Here is a 23,579-nt window from a genome sequence, read left to right as displayed (position 1 = left end):
TACGAAAGTAAAACCAAATGTTTTCGTGTACATCTATGTCACACGAGAGGACATGGACCTCCTCTTCACAATGACTTCTGGTTAGCTTGATGTGGAAAGCCCTCTTGAAATATTATGTCAATGTCACAGGTTGATTTTATGACACAGATACAGTAGATTTTTATTTTATCTTTGGGCTTGGTGCAGCCTGGTTAGCACAATTTATTGTACACTCATAATTGTGAACTTCCTGCCGATAAAACCTTCTGTCTGTTGTTAGGGAGTAGACACTTTTCTAAGAGGTGAGATGGAGCTCTAACTTTAGAGCCCTCTTCCCAGCAGGCAGGAGCATAGCAGAGTTCCAAGAGATAAGCTTTTCCTCTTATCTCAACATATTAGTGAGTTGTTACAAGTCTTACTTGTTCCCCAGGAAGCTAACAGAAAAAATAATTCCCTATATTTTTAATGAATGAGAGGCCCATCCCAACAAAAGCATGAGAACTACAGATTGGCTAGAGCTGTTTTTAATAATCCTTTCTTTCCCCTAAGACTTGGCCGGGACCTCACAATGAGGTGCTTTGTGAGCCTCACGCCAGGGTTGATTTGGCACCTCCGTTACAAAGAGCATGTGCAGACTGTGACAGGCTTTCAGGAAAGCCACATCCCACATGTGCTCCTCTGGTTCCCTCATTGGTGTTCGGGAAGAGGAGGTTGGTTCCTCCCCGTGAGCTGGGTGCTATGACAGATTAGACTTTTATGCGAGAAAATAAATCCTGCACATTTGATGTACTGCTTTAGACTTAAAGACCTCCTGGGACCTGAAATTGGAAGGTAAGCAGTGCTTTGCCACAATTCTTGAACTTTGAAACTGTGAATGTAATTTGAGGATGTTCCTTGAAATTCTTTGTTGTTTAATGTGAAACTTTAACATGCTGCCTCTCCTGCTGCCTTTAAGAATAACAGCTCACTGTCAAACATGCACATACAGCTCTGGTTTAAAAAAACCAAACCAAACCAAACCAAATCAAACCAAACCAAATCAAAACAACAAAGCCACCGCTTAAAGAAGAAAAATTCTTTCATAATGAAATTAGTCACGTTGATCTGTTGTACTTTTCAACTTGTGTGGAAGTGTCCAGGATGGGATGGGTTTTTCTCTCAGCTCTGAGGAATCAGTGTCCTTTAAAACAGGATCAAATTATCTTTGCCACTTGAAAATGGGTGTGTGTGGAGGATTAATTCTGTAGAGAGAAAAGCCCAGTGGAATTGCAACCAGATGTCAGTCCAGATCTGTGGGTCTTTGTCCCAAGTGTGGCTTGGTACTTGCTGAGGCATGGGAAGGGATTAGAGAAACCCATCGCCACAGTTGTGTTAGCACCTCTCTTCAAGGCCTGGAGAATCTGTCGGGATCAGGTGTGGCTGTGTGTGGACCACTTCCTTGTGATTGTGGCAAATTAAGCTGGGAAGCTGGAAGTTATTACAATGCAAATTAAGAGCCAGTGGTTTGTCGGATATAAAATGATGTAGAGCAAGTTCAATCTATAAGGCAGTTCTGTGTCTAATGTTAATGAAATCCAGTCTTTTTTGTAGAAATTTACAGGAACTTTAATGTTTCTGTTCAAATTTGATCAGACTCCAAGTCTATGCTTGTAGCTCTGTAAATACTCTAAGAGTATTCTAAGAGGGCATCACTGTAAAATATTTCTCTGTTGTAGGAAGAAATGATGTTAAACCTTCTGTGTTCTGGAGACCATACAGGAGAAACCCTCCACTATAGTCACACTGTTTTGTTTTTTTTTCCTTAAATCTTTGTCCAGATGTTTCTCCTGCTTTCCTACTTTGTCTCTTCCCTGCGGACTAAGTTATTGTGGAGATCTCAAGCTTCCCCCGAGGTCCCCTTTCTGTGTCCTTCTCACTGTCAGCATCAATGGGGCATCCACACAAAACCTTCAGATTCTTGCTCACTATTGTATTTCTCACTCCGAATAGTGGTTGACATTGATCTATCAGCCCCCTAGCACAGTCCTGTGATACAGGTTCCCTCTCAGTTTACAGGCTGAGAAGGTGAGGCCCAGAGGAGCTAGGGCACCCCACCTAAAGACTGAAGGAACAACAGTGGGGGAATGGCCTAGATGCCATTATCTCCCCTTCCCCAGGCTTTCTCCCTTCTAGGACGAAGCTGCCTCACTTGGCTCCAGGTATTTCCATGAGCCTACCCTTTGAGCCATATTACTGATTAGCTGCACACAGGTTAGGCGAGGTACTCATTCACTCCTAGGATCAGAATGTCAAAGCTACCTTTAGTCTGGAGGGAAGAAAATATCCCCCCCAAGCATGCAACAGGGAATGGGGGGGCGGGGTCTTCTGGAACCAAGAGTGGCTATCTTAGGCTTTTTCTCCTGCTCTTGTTACTCTGTTTCCTGCTAGTCTCAGCACACATTTTAGAAACAGCTCAAGCAAAAAAGGTGAAGATTCCTAAGGAAATGAGGCTGGGGTTGTTTACTTGGTACAGCTGGGAAACCCAGGATGCTCGTCTCAGAAAGATAAGCAGTGGGCTTGGATTAGCATTCCAATGTGCCATTGCCTTACAGAAAGAGTTATTTTTAACTTGACAACATTTCTACACATCTGCAATCCAAATACCGTGTACATGAGAATAAATATTTAGGCACTGTGTTAGCTTCATTAACCAGACACTACATCAGAGCCATTCTTGTAATTCTTTTTCTTGTTCTAATAAAATTAAAAAGAAAAAAAAAAGGAGGTTAGGGGTAGAAAATGGGCCAAAACAGAGGTGAAATATATTGTCTATAGCAGTTCAGGGGAAAAAAATGACCTAATCAGAGACCAGAATTTTTTTTTTCAAGATTTCTCTATTTCTTTTATGAAAGATGACATCTCTCCATTGAAAAATTAACTCAGCTTCTTGGGTTTTTCATCTTTGATAGCCCTGAGTCTTTTCCTCATAGTTGCAATTCCCAAAAGGTAGACAAAGGCACTGGAATTATAGGTGCTAGGAATAAGAATTCTCTGTCGTTCTAACAACCAAATCCTGATGAAATCACCACCATTCTAGAACTCACGTTTAAAGAATGTCTCATTTGTCTCTAGAACTAATCATGCCCTTTGTTTGTTGTTATTACTTTTTCCTTTTCATTCATTACTGAATGAATGAAAGCCTGAAGGAATAGGAAATTAGCTGCGATGATTTCACATCCCTCAATCATTTTACAGGTTTCCACTGAGATTACATGGGCATGCCAGTCTATTGAACAAACACTGAGAGATGTGATTATTTTATTTTAAGCAAACCCTACGAAGGCAAAGGCAACAACGTAAAAGTTAATGATCCTGACTGAGTCCCTTTACAGAGAAGATAGAAAATAATTTAAATATTTTGTCTTATGTAATATGGTATATTACGCAAAATCATATAAAGTGCAACCTATCACCTATTTGCCTGGAAGCAGTACTTAGAAGGCTCAAGAAGGGTTGGCTGGCAACTCAGGAGCTTTTGGTGACTTCTTATACACTTTCCCTCTCAGACAACTATAAATATAGACCAGGAAGTAAGGGCAGGGCCAAGCAGGAATTATAGCCCCTGGAACCACACTGATTTTTAAAATAATAGTAATAATAGTTAAGGTGGGTTAAGAGAAAATAGCATGGGAAAACTATGGGGTGGGAGAATATGAAATGTATATCATATTCTTGAGTTCATTCTGTAGAGACACTAGGGGATGGATAACTTGCACAATTTCCTTGAGAATAGGTCAATGTAAAATACTTAGAAGAGAGTGCTTGGAGAGCCTCCTAGCTGAATTTATCAACATTTATTTTCAAGTAGGAGGTTATTCCCCATTGGTGTCTTCAGACAGCTTCGAAAGGAACTTACACATACTACTAAACTTTCTCAAACTGGCAAGATTCTAAAATGGGTTAGTAAAGGAATGGTTTGTAGAGTGTCCAAACGTGATGCCAGTGGATCCCTAGTATCCAGCATAGGTTCGCTTAAAAGAGAATCATCAGGATAATTGCATCTTTTCCTCTAATGTATTACTGGCCTGGTAGATGGTAGCATGTTATTTAGCCAAGAATAATTTGGTCAAAAGCAAATTGGTCAACACAAAAATTAGTGAAAATGAATATCTTCAGTCATTATACATTCAGGTATGAATGATAAAACATGGGACAGGTTTACAGCACTGTAAGACTCTTTAAATGCTCTTTTATAGTTTCTAGAGTTCATCTTCAAACAATTGTTCTGTTTACACTGTGAAAAATTTAAACAATTAAGGAAATGTTTAGGGAATGAGAATCCAACAAAAGGAGCTAAATACTTGAAACAAATAGAGTGATTGAACAATTGACTACAAATGTGATTTACGTATTACTTTAGACTTTTTAAGCAACACATGCTTGTTATAGAAAATTATACTACAAAAAAAGAAAATTATAATACAATCCAGGACAAATTTTTAAAGATAATTCCACTAAATAGTGTCAACCAATGATTGTGCATTAGTGTATAACAGCCTTCCATATGTATTTCCTATGGCTATATATGATATTTTACCTACCATATGGTATTTGAAACTTAGCACATTTTTAAAAACAATCTATCCATTGTTGGAAATTTGTATTCTTCTAATTAATTGCTGAACAATTATGTTATTTCAGTTAGTCTGCATTATAAGCAATGCTTGATAGGAACAATGGGAAATGAATTAGAAATTTTAAAAATCAAATTATTGAGAAAAAAACAAAATATTGGCAAAAATATATAAAGTACAAAATGTGTCACAACTCTTCCCAGAGTTGTGTACTAACACAAAAATGGCCACCCTTGAAAACACACTGATTGATATTCTTCTTCTTTTTTTTAATGTTTTATTTATTTATGATAGTCAGAGAGAGAGAGAGGCAGAGACATAGGCAGAGGGAGAAGCACGCTCCATGCACCGGGAGACTGACGTGGGACTCGATCCCGGGTCTCCAGGATCGTGCCCTGGGCCAAAGGCAGGCGCCAAACCGCTGCGCCACCCAGGGATCCCTGGTATTATTCTTCTTTATCTAGATCATTGTTTTGACAAAATTGTCTTCTTGACCAAATTGCTTTTTGTCAAATTGTTTTTAGTCAAAGTAAATCTGGCTGAATTAGTAGGAAACAATAGTTCAAGGAAATGCAACAGACAAAATGCTCATGAACTTCAGTGGGGCATTGTGTAATTTCTTCGTGATATAATTGGAGACAAGATTAAGAAATATGAGCTGAGTTAGTGCAATTAAGCTGATTAATAACTGGTTGAATGAACGTACTTAGAAAGTGCTTCTTAGCAACCATGTGTGTGTGGGGCAGCCTCATGGCTTATAAAAAACTCTATTCTTAGTCCTATCCTAATAAATATTTTTGTCATTGTCTTGGGTACATGTATGTTAAACAGATTTCTGGATATAAAGCCAAAGAGAATGAATACATTAGTGTGTTGACATCATCAAAATCCAAACAGATTTTAACAGGTTGGAATAATGATCTGAATTTACCTAGACTATGCAACAGTGGTAAGTATAAGATTACTTTGACATCAATATAAATGCTCAAGTACTCACTGGAAGAACATGTACTTGTAAAATAAGACTTTAGGATTTTGGTTGATAGTAAATTACATATGGTGAAGACAAAGAAGGCAATGTGCTTTTTGGTGACATTGCTAGAAGCATAGGGGAGGAGTGCAAATGGAAAATGCTATACCAAGCCCTGTGCTAGCTCTAGTACAAGCTTCTCATCATTATGCCATCCCCTGTGTGACTTCCACTGCTGCTTCTTTTTTTTTTTTTTAAGATTTTATTTATTTATTCATGAGAGACACAGAGAAAGAGGCAGAGACACGGACAGAGGAAGAAGCAAGCTCCCTGCAGGGAGTCCAATGTGGGACTCCATCCCAGGACCCAGCATCATACCCCGAGCCAAAGGCAGTTGACACTCAACCACTGAGCCACCTAGGCATCCCACTTCCATTGCTTGAGTACATGTGTCATCCTTGAACTACCCTCAAATTCCAAAGACCAAATGATGGACCAATCAATACTTTCCAGTACAAAAGATCTCTTTATTTCAATGTTTCTGAGGCACCTGTGGTAAATATGGAGAAGACGGCAATACCTAGCCTATCAGGGTGGGAGAAATCTGCAGAGTCTCTACAAGATGGAGAATAATGGGGCAGCCTGGGTGGCTCAGTGGTTAGTGCCACCTTCAGCCCAGGGCCTGATCCTGGAGACCTGGGATCGAGTCAGGCTCCCTGAGTGGAGCTTGCTTCTCCCTCTGCCTGTGTCTCTGCTTCTCTCTCTTTCGGTATGTGTCTCTCATGAATAAATAAAATAAAATCTTTAAAAAAAAAGATTGAGAATAATGATTAGATTTTGTAACAAAGTGTGGTTGAACAGTTAGGGCCTTGCAGGGACAGAGTCATAAAAGAAAATGCTCTTCATATCATGACAGTTAATGAGCATTAAGATTCTAGATGGAGTGGAACAAGCTGAGGAAGTCTAGAAGGACCATGTTAGATCCAGGAGATGATGAGTACCACACCAGCTAAACCCAGGCATGAGAGGCTTGACAAAGTTTGAGCACACTCTGAAATGATTTAAAGACTCAGGAGAAAACGGAAACCATCCATGAGCTGGTCTCTTCTGCCTGTCCCGCTGCTAGAACTATGTTTATCTACTTGGGAAAGGTTTCTGTATTCCTTTTGATTTGTTTCTACAAGAGTTGCTTTCCTGAGCCTGTGCTCTTTTTCACTCATCTGTATCTGCTGATTATTGGCTTGAGGCTCTCTTTAGTTCTGGTTTGCAAGTGATTCTCAGCAGGCTGTGATTACCATTGCTCTTAATCCGGTGTCCCTGGAAGGAAGGCAATACCTAGTGTGGTTTAAAGCATAGGTGTAGGGCAGCCCGGGTGGCTCAGCAGTTTAGTGCCACCTTCGGTCCAGGGTGTGATCCTGGAGCCCCGGGATTGAGTCCCATATTAGGCTCCCTGCATGGAGCCTGCTTCTGTCTCTGCCTTTCTCTCTCTGTGTCTCTCATTAATAAATAAATAAAATCTTAAAAAAAATAAATAAAGCATAGGTGTAGGGTTAGAGCCGGGCCCTGCCACTTGCCAACTTGGGGGAAATGCACTCATTTTCTTGGTCTGTTTCTTCATGGGTAAAAAATAAAATCATAATAGTATTAACAAGTTAGGGTTGTCGTCATGAGAATTAAATAAACTCATACATGGTAAGCCACTTACTATAGTGACTGAAACATTTTATTACATTTTAAATTTCTATTGCTGCTTTTAATTATCTTTTATACCAACCTTGTATACCCTCTGAAGAGGACCAAATACTGATGTAAAGCAGCATGGTGGCCTTTAGGGCTAGAAGCAATTATAAGGACTAGCCAACTATCACTGTAATAAAAGGTAAGACACAGGCAGCTTCAACAAAATATAAGGTTTTCAAATAGAAGATGAAGGACTAGCAATTAGCATACTTCACACTCACCTTATCACTCACAGCCCCAGGGAATACTCTTTACAGTCTCCATCTGGAAGCTACTACTATGAGCATAGAATGAACCTCTTCCATATAAGATGACCCAATCCTATTCATGAGGGGTTCTATTACTAATGCTTTATATACAATAATTTTTTTCTGAAATTTTAAGAAAATAGTATACCAAACTCTCTTGTATCTTGCAATTCAACTTGAACAATTATCAATCCAGAGCCAATCTTGTTTTATCTATGTACTCCCACTGTGCCTACCTCAGATATTTTTGTGATGTGAATCCAAGACATCATCATTTCATCTATAACTATTTCAGTTTGTGCAGACTTGGTTTTAGCATTCTACTTTTTTCCCGGTCAGGTGCCATTTTTGATGGATATTTGAAACAATTAGGTTCAAAGTGTTTCAGTGCAACAATTATTCAGCATCCATTAAAAACATAATTTGTAATGGGTTGTATGAAATTTTTGTTCACCAATGAAGAGTTCTCAAGTTCTTTTCATGTTTTTGCTTCTCTGAAATTTGGATGAATTTTAGTTGATGGCAAATGATAGTTTAATTGAATGTTGTTTTTCTTTCTTTATACAAAATCTAATGCTTTATCTCAGAGAATAATGTCTTAGAAATGAAGAAATGCAATAGTTGGGAAGATAAATGGGCATCACACACACACACCCCTAAAGCTCCCTATTTATACACTTTCCTATATATTTCTATATAAACAAGAAAATGAAAATAAATTAAGTTGATTTCATAAGTTCTGAGAGGTCAGGGTAAGTATTTCTGAACATGTTAGGGTACAATCTGGAAAGCCTGGAAAAGAAAAAATCCACAGAAACATTTTATCCCAACAGGTGCAGAAGCATAACTTATACGAAGCAGGAAGCTTACACTTCTCAAGATGAAGTTGTCTCTCCTTTAATAACATTCCCATAGTAAAAACCCTCCTTTCTTTATCATCACCATTGTCCTCATTCATCACTTTAGCTTTCAGAAGTTTGTTAAGTGGAGGTAACTGAAATGGCATTGTGTGATGAATGTGACAGGACAGGAAAATGGGACGTGTGGTGACCCCAGGAAAAGCACATGATGTAGATATGAAATATCCAATGCGTTTTTATGTGACTGCTCTGTTTCTGTATTAGCTAGTTTGACAATCAAACACATCTTCTGGACATTTTTTAAGCGGCATGGTAAACAAGGTTTTTAAAAATTCTCATATATTAGGGGATCACAAGATCTAGGACTAGCTGTGTACCTTTGGACAATTAGCTGAGGATTCTCTGAACCCCAGGTGAAAAAAGTAGACCAAAGAATCAACTCATTACATTAGACTGTAGCCTTCATGAGATGAGGGACTTTTGAATCTTATGTTCCGTGCTGTATTTCCAATATTTAGAGCAGTGGCTGGCACGTAGTAGGTGTTCAATAGATGCTGAATGGATAGATGAATCTTAGTTCCCAAATTCTGGGACAAAGGCTATATAAGAGAGACAATTTATTTCTAGTAACTGCAACTGGTCTAAGAATGTTCACTGAACACTGTGTGAACTGAATAGATAAATGTTTCCCATATAGGTGATTTACCACTTTTCAAACATACAAAGGCTCTTTTGTGGTTAATACAAATTTTAAACCACATAATTAATATTACGTGAAATTCTTCGATTATATGAGCAAACATTACATAGCACTTACTTTGACAGACACTCTAGGAACTTTACTCTTCACAATATCCTATGAATGTTGTACTTTAATTATCCCTATTTTGCATATGAGGTCACTGAGGTAGAGAGGTGAAGTGATGAAAATCCAAGCAACCTGGATACAGACGCCCTGCTTTTAACCACAATGCTCTATTAATATTGCCAAGGAGTCTTCTTTCTAGCTCAGCACAGTAACTCTTATACTAACGTGATGTCTAAGATCATGTCTAGCCTATAATTGGTGTGATTCTATACAGTAAGTCCCAATCTGTGTATTAGTAATGTTAAAACAGCAGCACAAAGTACTTCACAGAAGCTTTGGCCATTTCTCCTGGGATCCGTGGAGGAGATGTATAAATGTTCCTCCATTTAGAGATTAGGAAGGATTTCCTCCATTTAGAGGTTAAGAAACTGTGGCAAGCCATTCCAAGAAATTCTGCCAAAAAGTCCTGGGGTTAAAGGAATGTTTAGACCTTACCACATGACTCAGTCTCATTTTAGCAGCAGCTTCTCTTCCTTTAGGAGCACGTCAGGTTATTTTATGCCTTGATTTATTCCAGGTCCCTGTGGTCAAGGGCAAAATATACTGACACATTTAGCTCAATGACTTGCACTGACCCAGCAGAGTGACACTGACTTATGACCTTTTCCCTTGGGACCCTCATTAACCATAAGTTATGACACTCTAGAGAACCCTGGAGAGAGTCAAAGCTTGGAATTCATTTTATTTTTAGTCTAATGGTTCCTTCTTCTCTTATTTCAGATCAGTCCTTTCTCAATGGCTGCCTCTGAAAGCCAGCAAGCTTCTAGTTGGTTAAACATTACTTAGCCTTATTATTGAAACAAAAATAGGAGAGCCAAAATAAAGAAGCACTTTCTTCCATAAGAGAAAAAAATATTTGAGGTAGTAATTACTCCATTGTTTGAAATGATTCTGTAAGGCATTGTCTTTCTGTCAAAATTAGCCAGTACTAAGAAACTGGCAGGAGAAGGGAGTTGGTAGAAAAAATATTGTTTTCTTTTTTTAAAAGATTTTATTTATTTATGAGAGACACAGAGAGAGCAGTAGAGACACAGGCAGAGGGAGAAGCAGGCTCCCTGCAGGGAGCCTGATGCGGGGACTCGATCCCAGGTCTCCAGGACCGAGCCCTGGGCCGAAGGCAGCGCTAGACGACTGAGCCACCAAGGGATCCCCCAATTCTTGACTTTTTTGAGGGGGGGATCATACACTCCTTGAAAAATGCCTCAGGGTTACTACTTTGAAGACTTTTCATAAATTGCATAAAATGTCCAGAGGTTTAGGTATTCTCTTGTTCTAAGCCCCATCCAACAAGGAGTATTAAATAAAACACAATGAAGAACTGACTTCAATAAGAAGCAGGCCTCTGAGGAGCCTGGATTGTATTATTGGATGATTTCCTGATAGGCACTTGACCTTGAAACAAGTTGGATCAATAACGGGGACCCACCCCCTCTGGCCGTCCTTTATTTTCATCATTCAGACATTAACAAGATAGTTTATAAACAGTCTTTTGCATAGTTTCATGTTATTTTTTGGCCAAGAGGAGAAAGCTGACTTTAAGTGTGGTACCTGAGGTTCAAAGTGGGCAATGGACTTGCTCCACGCAGTGGTAAGAACAAGAGAGAGCCCCAGCACTGAAGCCAAGTCTGTTGGATTTCTTCGCAGTGAGAGACAGCACTGTTAAGTCCATCAGATGGCAAGCTAGAAATGCCTTAAAAGGAATTTTCATCCAATGCAAAATCAACATAGTTCCATAATTCTCAGAAGGAAACCTCACACGATACGTGCTATTATATGGAACTCTTAGTGTTTTGTTCTTTCTCTCTGTGACACCAAAAATTCAACAATAGTAAAAACTCCTTGAATGTGTCTGCTACTAAATCCTTACTTAGTGTAGTGTGATGTGTGACATGGGCCACAAAGAGGGAATAGGTAGAATGTAAAAAGCCTCCATGAGTAGTTTCACTGAGTGGAAGGGGCAGTAGAATAGAAATAATGGCATTGAAAAATTAGTGCCTCCTCAGCACTTTTCCTTTCAGATCCTGAGTGTTGACTGTAAAGGACTTGTGATTTCTTATGTCAAAGAAATTTCTGTATTTTATCTCTGAAGGGACTGGGGACAGCCACCAGTCTTCATATAACCCAGCTCCCATTCCTCCTGTAGAGGTAACACTTGGACACTTCCTTTCCTGTTACAAGCTGTCCAGCTCTCATCAGAGGGGTGAGGTGAGACTTTGTCATGGAGGAAGAACAGTTGCTGCAGCATCCGGCTTAGGCAAGTGCAAAGAAGCTGACCTCCTCATTCAAAGGAGTTTGGAATCAAGAGCCTCTCATTTCCCTTTTGGTGAAACGATAAACTAGATCGGATCTGAGAGAGCCCATCTGCCGTCCTCCTTCCTGTTCTCCCTCCTCCCTCTTCCTTTCCCACTTCTCTCTTTCTCTCTCTCCTTCTCTTTCTCTCTCCCTGTTCAGAAATTATGAGCAGGGAATATATTTGCAGATAGTAAAAATCTGTTGGACTTCCTCTCTATGGTGACAGGCTAGATCTTTTTGAGGACCAGAATTTCACTACCTCATGATAGACAAGTTTCATTTTAAAGATTCAGGAGACAGGTGTTCCAAAGGTTAAGAGAGGGCCCAAAGTTACAGAGTCAGCTTGGGGGCTAGAAGTGATTCCTAGCGATGCCTTCCCTCAACTTCACCAAATTGCCTCCCTAGATATTGCTATTTGGAAGAGTGAAGGCTGATATGGAATGTGGAAATAAATGAAGACCACCCAAATGAGAAAAAATGGAAGTATTTATTCAACATTTACTATAGCAGGAGAATCAGCCACCAATCACTTGCATTTGGCAGAGATTCAAAGGCAAGCAGAGGAGTTGGGAAGCTTACAGGGGAAAAAAGAGAAGTCTCAGGGTATGACCCCATTGAAGGTTTTTGGCATGCTGAGGCTGGAGGAGGGCTAGCTAGAAGTGGACCTTCCTATATGATTGCTTAGAGGAGCATTTTTGACTGATTAGTCCTGAGTTGGAAGCAAGTATTAAAAATTGGGAAGCTGACAGTCACTGGCTAAGTCCCAACTGCTCTGGGCCATTGCTGCAGAGGCTATGGTTGGCTTCCTGCACTGGTTGCTGCAGAGAAGGTGCATCAGACCTCTTTTGTCACATACAACCTGGCCATTGTCACCTTGTACGTTCTGTCTCCTGGGAGGGATTGCTAAGAAATACAGCCGGGCCTCAGTCTCTTGGAGGAGACGTATCAGTAATATCTTTTGAGTCTTCCTTCCCCTTTGTTCTCTGTGTTTTATCTATCACAGTTCTTTCCTTGAGCAATCTCTCTGACAGTCACACATTTCCTCCCACCAAAGCCTTGTCCAGACATATCATGTTCTCTTCCAGAACTGCCAAAACTCTGACCTAGCTAAGTTCCTCCCTCCACTCACCTGACCCTTAAGTCCATCCAGCAAACAGGCCCCTCTTAGGCTAATGTCCCCAAACCAGCTGCCTTTTGTGACACTGAAGCCCAAAGCAAATGAAACAACACATCATAGCTCTATCCTAATCAGTCCAGGTCAAATTTGTAAAGCCTGACTTTCAAAGTCCCACATTACCAACCCCATTTTATTCCCCCCCATCCCTTAAGACAATGGCCTCCCTAGCTCACCAGCACTAGGGCAGGAACCTATGCAAAGGAAGGCCCTGGAACAGGCTCCCAGGGAGTTAAGAGTTTGGTCCTCATTTAATCCATGTGCTTTATTTATGTTGCATGGCCGCAGACTGTACCCTTTTACCTGGTAGTCACCACATAGAAATATGTCATAAGATCAACTACAACTCATCTTTTAGATTTTTAAGTATTTTTTGACTTAGAAGAAGTCATATGAAGGCATTCTTTATATTCATCCTTTCAGGTGATTATAACAAACCTAGGAGGAATTTAGTGCAATATTGTCCCCATTTTATAGGTGAGAAAATTCATGCTTTCACAAATTAAGTGATTTACCCCAGAGTTACACAGATAGTAGATGTGAAGAATAAATGAGTAAACAATATTTTCATAGTCTCTATTGTTAAAACCATGCTCTGGGTATTCAGCTGACCACTTGTATGCATATTTTTTCTGACTGCTGTAGAACATTTGGGCAATATAGAAAAGAGTAAAAATCACTCTAGAAAGAAAGAAATCACCTAGAATTATACTCCCCTAAGAATAACCACTGTTAACATTTTGTGTATTTCTTTGCAGTTTCATGTTTACTATTTTGAAATAATTGATCCCAAAGTCTATATAGTTTGCATTCCTCTTTGAATTCAATATATGACTAAGGCATTTCCCCATGTTTTAAAAATTCATAATAAAAAATCATGACAAATATTCGATGCATAATACTTTCTCTTTTGCACATATAAAATATAATAAACTATCTCCGAGCAACTAAACCTTTACTTAGTTTATGGAATTTGTATTTTTAAAAATGCTGCCTCAATATTTTGTTCATACACTATCTTGGACCCTTTACTAAGAATAGGTCTAAGATTTCTATCATTGAAAACAATATTGTTTGATATTAGAAAGTTATTTTCTAGAAAAGGTACTTTAATTCAAACTACTATCAGCAGCAGAAGGTAATAAACACCTCATCACACTCTCATTGACCCTGAATTTGATGTGTTCTCAAAACCTTGCCAAGTTTATGGAGAAAACAGTGTCTCATTTTAACCTGTAGTATTATTTTTTTGCTGCTATTGAGACCAATTTTTCTCTCATACATTTATCAGCTTTTTCTATTTCCTTTTTGGGAAAACTTTGTCTCCTTATCCATGATGGGATTGTGGCAGTTTTCAAATTAATGAGTATGAGCTTTAGAATTTATTTTTACCCCTTTGTGATCTCTTCTGAGGCAACTTTGAAGGAAGTATAATAGAGCATGGTGTGCCCACTATTTCTACAGATTTGTTGTTTTTCAAGAAAGCAGCTGAAAGCATGGAAGCCACATCTGGTACAGAGAGTGAGGGTTTTCTCAGTAAAACTGAATTGAAAGGACCTCAAGAACAGTCATTCTATCTATCATATCTATCTATCTATCTATCTATCTATCTATCTATCTATCTATCTATCATATCCTTAATAGAGGCTTAACCCACCCAAGGCCACACTGAAGTACATTAACAAACACGTGGTTTATCAGCTTAGGAAAATGGGGAGAAATATAAAGGTCAAACAAAGGCCTGTGATTTGCCAGAGAGCAAATCAAGGTTATCCTGTACCCTTGACCAGCCACACACTAATTGGATTTCCTATCTCTTCTGGTCAAGTCTGTTTAAGAAGAGTATTAATGCTTTCAAACGGTGTTTTTACATCTCTGGTAGTCTTTCAATTACAAAGTTTTCAAAACAAAGCAAAATTTAACTTCATTTCATACATGCAATAGAGTTTCTACATATAATCAGGTTAACATGTAGAACTTCAAACTGATCAGGGCTCTCTGGTAAATAGTTTTGGGGCCTGGGCAAGAAATAAATGATGATATATTTGTGAGCCTGAATGTATATTAGAATATAATCAGATTTGTTTTTCTTTCTGGGAGGTCATATTGCTCTTCTCTCCTCCTCCTTCACCCTTCCCATCACACAGACATATACCTACCCCCTAGTAGAGTCCCTACCTACCCCCAAATTTTCAGGACTAACAACATTCAGTAAATGTCAGAGCTTGCCTTACCTTCTAACTTCCTCTTCCATTGACCAACTTTACAAACCCTGCTTTTCAGGTCGATCATTTGGGAAGGCGGACTTTATCAGTATATGTTTCTAAAAGAGAACCAGAAGTTGAGAGGCAAATACTTCATATCTCTTTTCTTGTAAACCCAACATTGTGATTTGGTATCTGGCTTAGGTGATTCCAAATCACTAGGCTCAGACCCCATTATTCTTACTGGTATTTGAACTTGCTTTCTGTATTTAGGAGCAGTTGATTCTGTTTTTATTGTGACACTATGAGCTCTGGCTCTTTGAGCAGTCTTCCTTGAGAAATCTAAAAAATAAAGTTGTCAGATAAAATACAAGGCACCCAGTCAAATTTTAATTTCAGGTAAACATCAAATAAATTTTTAGTATAAGTATGTCCCAAATATGGCATGGAACATACTTATAAAAAGTTATTTGTTGTTTTTCTGGAATTCAGTTTTAACTGGATATATTTTTATTTGCTAAATTTGACTACCCTATCAAGGAAGCAACACCATTGAGGAACTAACAGCACAAATCAAATACTTATTTAGTATCCTACCTCCCTGACACAGCAGTGAGAACCACCAGCAGGTGTTACCATCAAAGAAAACAAGTGCACATCACAAGGATGTAGGCCTGATCAGGACCAGCAAATGAAGGTAGAACTTAAACAGCCAGGGAAACCATGGGATTCAGGATGGCTCCCACTGACATAGGGTTATTCTAATCAGAGAGATTTTAACAATTAGAGAAATTTTAATTGTCAGAAATTTCTTTTTAGACAGTGAAAAACTATAAGAACTAGCATAAATAATAGTGCCATTTTGAAAAAGAAAATCCGGCTTAATTTTATTGACATAAAGAAACATATAAATTTAGCAAAGAAAAAAACTGTACAAATATGAATCAGCAACAAGAAAAATCCTGGTTCTACCTGGGCAAGAGCCTCACTGGGAAGAACTTCACTGTGCACACACCGTTGCTGACCCTGCCCTGCCCACATACCTAGCCTCTACTCTCCTCCCTCAAAGGTCCTCAGAGGACCTCTCAACTTTTCAAAAGCTCTGTTCAAACAGAGCATTGGCATCTCTGGAATTTAATGAGGATGGTTATCCAAGAACAGAATGTGAAATCATATCAGGTGTGATTTAAGCCTGTGAGTAATCAAGATTTAAATATTTTGTTTGGGCAATAGTCTGGTTTCCCAGCTTATAGCATATGCAAAGTTTGAATGTATCAGCAATGGTATAGTTGGAGTGGGGTCAGGGGGTTAAGAGGGACACCAAGTCTGGATTAGTTAGCCCAGAATGTCATTGTGCTAGAGAAACAACAGTTGCATCAGATGCCTGAAAGATACATTTTAAAAATTGATTTCCCCCCAAACTTTGGGCCTACTGATTTCTTTTAGCATGCCCAAGTAAAATAAGACTTTTGATCTGCTCTCCAATTGCATCTCAATGAGGATATTTTTACATCTCTGGTGTCTTCAGCTGGTGAAAAATCACTGGTGTGAAGAAGAAAAAGTATGTTGAGAAAAAGACACTTCAGGCTAAGAGGCAGAAACTGTCCCTGTGGCTTAACATCAATAATTTGGATTTCTTCTGTGCCAGAAGGGGAAAGTACTATCTACTCTATTTTCCACAGGGTTTATGAATTGTAGACATAAGAGTACTTTGCAAAGTTAAAAGTGCTAAGTAATAATCCTATCTGAACACTTCTGTTCATAGCCATGTGACTCATAATACCAAAGGATGGAAACAATTCAAATGCCCATCAACTGATGAATGGATGCACAAAATACGGTAGACATGCAACTAAACATAATGTGGCCTTAGAAGGGGAGGAAATCCTGACATAGGCTACAACAAAATGAAACTTGAAGATGTTATAAGTAGAATAAGCCACTTAGCAAAAGGATAAACATTGTGTGACTCCACTTATATTAAGGTACCTAGAGAAGTCAAATTCATAGAGATGGAAAGCAGAACAGTGGTTTTCTGGGACTGGGGGAGGAGGGAATGAGAAGTTACTGTTTAGAGGAGACAAAGTTTCAGTTTGGGAAGACGAAAAAGTTCTGTGGATGGATGGTGGTGACAGTTACACAACAATGTGAATGTACTTAATGCCACTGACCTGTATGCTAAAAAATGGTCAAAAAGGTAAATTTTATTTTTTAATATTTTACCACATAAAAATAGATTATATATATATATATATATTTTTTTTTTTTACAGAAAAAAATACAGTAATTAGAAGTAATAGTGAGCACCTGGGTGGCTCAGTCGGTGAAGCATCAATCTTCTGCTCAGGTCATGATCCTGGAGTCCTGGGATGAGCCCTGCATCAGGCTCCCTGCTGAGCAGGGAGTCTGCTCCTCCCTCTGCCTCTCTCCCCCGCTCATGTGCAGGCACGTGCACACGCACACTGTCTCTCTCTCAAATAAATAAAACCTTAAAAGAAAAAAAGACGTGATAGTAGGTTTACTGGAATAATAGTATAGGTAGGTTGGAGAAAGCCTTCACATCATATTGGGCTTATGTAAAAGGGTGGGCTCAGCTACTTACATCAAAATATTATGGTATGTTTGAATATATAAAGTGAAGAGGCAATTTATGTCTAAATTTGCCTTTCAAGGCAAATTAAAGGTTTCTAAAGGAAGTTTACATACCTATATTATAAGAATAAGTTAAATAACTGCTTAATTTTCCCCCAAATTACCCCCCTAAGCAAGTCAGGGAAATGTTTTGAATATCTGCATATCATGTACATGTTGAACTTTAAATCTGTAATTTCAGAGCCTCTGCTATATGTTTTGATACTTCTGGGGCTTCCAGTAATTTAACATGTGTTTTACTAATCCTGCTGTGTCCTTTTCCTGCTAATCCTGGGAGGTGTGTGGTGACTTCTTCAGCATCCAATACATAGTACCTGGCATAGGGCTGGGCTTTTAGTAGACACTCAATAAATATTTGTGGAATGAGTGAGCAGATGTGCAGGGATAGTGGAATCATATGTTAAGCATATTTTTTTTTAACTAAATAGATCTTATAATTGCTATCACTCCAGAGTGTGAATATGTCCTAACATGTTTACACCCAAGACCCTCACTGGAGAGCTACAGGGTTCTGAGGGCTCTAGAAAAGTTCTTGGGACAACAGGACCAATACAGGGTTGGTCTAGGCACACCTGCCCTTCTCAGGTGAGCCCCAGGGGTCTTTGGTCTAAAAGAACAAGGATTTAAAGTCCTGGCCATTGTCTTCACATTGCAACCCCTTGAGAGTATGGGTTTCCACAAGCATCTAAATTATCCTGAGGATAATTAAAAGTTCTAAAAAGCTCACAAGATACATTTTAGACTGATATCTTTTTTTCTTCCATTTCTCCTTTTTCCTCTCATTCCTTCATTTCCTCCTTCCCTTTTCCTTCCTTCCTTCCTTTCCTTCCAAATATTTATTGAGCAGCTGGGACTATTTCTAGTATGAAATATAGAGCAAGGGAAAAACAGACTATATAAAATCAGAATTTAGATTCTGGTTAAGGCAAGAGGGGAGACAGGCAATAAACAAATACTTAGAATATGTAGTGATAATTGCTATGGAGAAAAATAAAGCAGCAAAGTGGGGGTAGGAAGTGGGATAAGATGCTGCAAATGTAAATAGAGTGGTGAGAGAAGAGCAAGGCAAAGCCAGAGTGTGGCTGGCATGGAACCAAGAGTGAATGGCATCACTAACTAACTTGCTTAAATTTTTCCATGCTAAGAACCTCTGCTTCAAATGTTTCCTATTTTTAAGCATATTATTGCAAGTCTCCCAGTGGGGTCCACACCAGCATTTCCTTAGAGACTTCAAACCTACCTGAGTGCTACCACTCAGCAGTCTGGGAACGAACTCCGGAACATCTTTCTGGCTGCTTGCAATGCCTGTGTTCATATGGAAATTTACAAGCAATTTATATTTGTTAATTCATTCATTTACTTATTCATTAAACATCTATTGTGTCCCCATCACTCTATAGAATTCTGGGGAATTAGAGATGAAAAAACCCACAACCCATGCTGCCCAAGGGTTTGCATGTAGCAATAAGAAAAAAAAAAGGTAAATATAAATAGATGAAATAAAGGGTCTCAGGTACACACACACACACACACACACACACACACACACACACACACACACACGAGGATTACTCCCATCTGGGGAGATTAGGGTTGGAATGGGCTGGGAGACAAGAGAATAAGGATATCTTCATCTGAGAGCAAAACAATGATTTATTTGCAAAGTCTCCATTTAGTATAGATTCACATGTCATTAATTGTTGACCACTATATATTAGCCTTCCGGATTGATGTATTAAAATTGTTATGGAAAAATGCCATCAATTCTTGCCAACAAATATATTTCTTCTCTGAAGGAATTATCCACTGTTGCAGGTCTGATTTCAGTTGTATAATACTTTGCCAGAATTTTAGTTCATGCAATTCAAAAGGAAAGTTTATTATTGTTGTTTATCTACTATAGAATAACATTTAAATTTGAATTAACCTCTCCCTAATAATTGTATCTGAATTTAGAAAGACATTAGGGATTAGGTGTGCATTCCCCATTAAAGTTAATTGTAAGAAAGAAGGATTTCTATTATTAGCTTGTATTTCTAAGGCATTCAGAACTACAAAATGCCATGCAGTTATTTTGTGTATCCTCATTCTCAGCATTGCTCCCATGGGCTAGAGACAGGGCAAGCAGTCCCTTTTACAAAGAGAGAAATGAGTCTGGCTCAAGTGAGAAGTGGCTTGTCAAGGACCACAAGATGGGTATTGGCAAGTAGGACAAGAAGCCACAAAGTTTGACTCCGGAGTAATATTCTTTCGATCAAAGCCTCCTTCCCTTCAGTCAGCTGCAGAAGACTTAGCACTATGCAAAATCCAGGTAGAAGTATTTCCAAAACTTTCACTTCTGACTAACCAAGGTAAAATCATGAATTAACCTAATGGCTTTTGCACCACAGGCAGGATAGTTCACAGAAATTTACCTGTATTAATTTTCAGCAAATTATATTTCAACTTTCTGCCTTACTCTATTGCATTTTTGAGATACAATTTGCATACCATAAAAAAATCACCCTTTTAAAGTGTACAATTCTGTGATTTTAGATTATATATGACATTGCTAAATCATCACTGCTAGTTCCAGAACATTTCCATCACCCCGAAAAGAAACCCCATTCCCATTAGCAGATATCCTCCATTCTTCCCTTCCCTAGCCCCTGGCAACCAGTCAGCTATTCTCTGTGTCTATGGATTCGTCTATTCTGGACATTTCATATAAATGGAATCATACAATATGTAGGCTTTTGTGTCTGGCTTAAGGCAGCATAATATCAAGGTTCATCCATGTAGTAGTATTTAACAATATTTCATTCTTTTTTAAGCACTGAATAATAATTCCATTGTATAAATATATCACATTTTGTTTATCAATTCATCAACTAATGAACATTTAGATAATCTCTACTTTTCTGACAATAATGAACTTTGGTGTACACATTTTTGCATGGGTATGTGTTTTCATTTCTCTTGTTTTTACACTTAAGAATGAAATTTTTGGATCATAAGATAACTCTGCCAAACTATTTTTCCAAAGTGGCTGCACCATTTTACTAACCCACCAGCAATGGATGTGGGATCCAGTTTCTCCACATCTTGACCAACACTTGTTACTGTCCATCCTTTTTACTATAGTCATCATAGTGAATGAGGAGTGGTATCTTATAGGGAGAAGTCTTGATTTGCATTTCCCTAATGACTTACGAGGTTGAACATCTTTTGATATGCATGTTGGGCAGTTGTATATCTTCTTTGGAGGAATGCCTATTCAAATGCCTTGCCGGGGATCCCTGAGTGGCTCAGCGGTTTAGCGCCTGCCTTTGGCCCAGGGCGTGATCCTGGAGTCCCAGGATCAAGTCCCGCATCCCGCTCCCTGCATGGAGGCTGCTTCTCCCTCTGCCTGTGTCTCTGCGCCCCCACCCCCCACTCTCTATGTCTATCATGAATAAATAAATAAAATCTTTAAAAAAATGCCTTGCCCATTTTAAATTTGGGTCATCTACCCTTTTATTGCTGACTTTTTATTTTTATTTTTTTTATGACAGCCAGAGAGAGAGAGAGAGAGAGAGAGAGAGAGAGGCAGAGACACAGGCAGAGGGAGAAGCAGGCTCCATGCACCGGGAGCCCGACGTGGGATTCGATCCCGGGTCTCCAGGATCGCGCCCCGGGCCAAAGACAGGCGCCAAACCACTGCGCCACCCAGGGATCCCTATTGCTGACTTTTAAATGTTTTTCGCATATTCTGAATGCTAATACCTTATCAGATATGTGATTTGCAAATATTCCCCCAAATTTGTGATTTATCTTTTCATTTGATAGTGCCCTTGGCAGCACAAAGATTTTGTTTTTAATTTTTTTTATTAATTTATGATAGTCACAGAGAGAGAGAGAGAGAGAGAGAGAGAGGCAGAGACACAGGCAGAGGGAGAAGCAGGCTCCATGCACCGGGAGCCCGACGTGGGATTCGATCCCGGGTCTCCAGGATCACGCCCTGGGCCAAAGGCAGGCGCCAAACCGCTGCGCCACCCAGGGATCCCATAAAGATTTTTAATTTAGATGAAGTCCAGTCTTTTTTGTTTGCTGTCTGTGCTTCTGGTGTTATACCTAAGGATCCATTGCCTATTCTGAGGATACAATTTTCCCTAAGAGTTTTATAATTGTAGTACCTACATCTAGATGTTTGACCAATTTTGAGTTAATTTCCAATTATGGTATAAGGTAGGTTCTAACTTCATTCTTTTGCTTGTGGATATCCAGTTGTCCTTGCACCATTTATTGGAAAGAATATTCTTTCCGCCACTGAATGGTCCTGGTACCCCAGTTGAAAAATCAGTTGACCATGGATATATGGGCTCATTTTTGGACCTAGTTAATTCTATTGATCTGTATGCCGATCATTATGCTATTAGCACATTGTTTTGATTATTGTAGGTTTATAATAATTTTTAAAATTAGTAAATTTGAGTACTGTAAGTTTGTTCTTCTTCCTCAAGACTATTTTAGCTATTCACTTGCATTTCCCTATGAATTTTAAAATCAGCTTGACAATTTCTGTAAAATAGGCAATTTGAATTTTGTTAGGAGTCTGTGGATTAATTTGAGGAGTATTACCATCTTAACAGTTTTAAGTCTTCCAGTCCATGAACAAGAGAGGTCTATTGACTTCTTTAATTTCTTTCAGTGATGTTTTCTGTTTGCAGTATACATGTCATACACAACTTTTGTTGAATTTATTCCTAAATATTTAATTATTTTTGATGGTATAAATTAAAGATATAATTGGTACTATCATTAAAAAATAGCTACTGTTACAACTAGATACCAGATATTGCACCAATCCATCGTCTCATTAGACCCACCCTACAACTCTTGGAGATGCTATTACTATTCTCAGTCTACAGATGAAAAAAACCAAAGCTCAAAGAAATGAAGTAATTTGCCCAAGATCATTGGAATAAGTGGTTTACTGGAATTAGAAAGCAAGTATAACTGAGTCTAAATTGTATGCTACTAATGTAAAATTTTTTGTGCCCCATTAAGTTGGCTTTGAAGATGAATAGTTTGGGAATCCATGTGTTTTTATATCCAGTGAACCATGAAACTGTTATTAGTTTTACTTTCAGTACCCATATAAGGAGAAAATTGTTAACAGAGTATGGTATGACTCCAGGATGACTTTTAACAACAATTATTGTTTAGAAATCTAGAGATTATGGCTTATCAGCATCCATAATAGAAATGTGATCTTATCACATATACAATTATTAAATTATTGCTTAAATTAGTCTTCACCCAAATATTAACTTGACACAAAAAGATTAAGTTAAATTATTGAAATCCTTGTCTCTTATTTTTATCTTGTATGAATCTTAATTATGTGAAGGTGGAGTTGAAGAGGGCTAATATCAACAGCAGAGCCCCAGATGCCCACATTTGGGGCATTTTGGTCAATTCAAGTCTAGAAATATTTATAGACGGTTATTGTTTTGATTTTTCATTGTCGTATAACAAATATTTGGTAGCTTAAACCAAATAGTCATTTTATTATGTATCATAATTTTGTGAGTCAGGAATTTAGGCAGCACTCAGCTGAACAATTATGTTCAACAAGTGACACCAAGTCATTTGTTTTTATCAGCTGCTGGTTGATCTGCTCTAGAGGGTCCAGGATGGCTTCACCCATATGCCTGATGCCCTAGTTGGTGAAGTAAGTGAAGGTGAGCTCAGCAGAGTCCTTTACCCACTCTTTTTTTAGCAGAGTAGAAGGAGTTCTTAAGACTGATTTAGGAATCCAGAGAGAGGGTAAAAGATAGTCTTGAAATGGACATTGAATGACTTCCAACATATTTTAATGTCCAAAGTCATCAGGGATCAGCCAAGATTCAAGTAAAAGGGAACTGGAACCTAAACGAGACCAATGCAAAGAATTTGTATGCCTCTTAAACCTGTACCAGACATGATATTAGGCTTCAGGGAAAGAGATTAGAATGC

The 23,579-nt window shown here is 38.6% G+C and overlaps 1 protein-coding gene across 1 annotated transcript in view; it reads left to right on the top strand.

Annotated features, from left to right (window-relative positions):
- Nucleotides 1–745: 745 nt before the first annotated feature.
- Nucleotides 746–23,579, top strand: part of STARD13 (StAR related lipid transfer domain containing 13) — a 514,559-nt gene continuing 491,725 nt past the window's right edge. Inside the window, exon 1 of the mRNA XM_055317219.1 lies at nt 746–810. The gene's annotated coding sequence lies outside the window, so the exon portion shown is untranslated. The remainder of the gene's footprint in view (nt 811–23,579) is intronic.

Source organism: Nyctereutes procyonoides, unplaced genomic scaffold (genome assembly GCF_905146905.1).
Source record: "Nyctereutes procyonoides isolate TBG_1078 unplaced genomic scaffold, NYPRO_anot_genome, whole genome shotgun sequence".
NCBI classification, from domain to species: domain Eukaryota; kingdom Metazoa; phylum Chordata; class Mammalia; order Carnivora; family Canidae; genus Nyctereutes; species Nyctereutes procyonoides.
The sequence above is the reverse complement of the archived record's forward strand: the minus strand, read 5'-3'. Positions and strand labels throughout refer to the sequence as shown.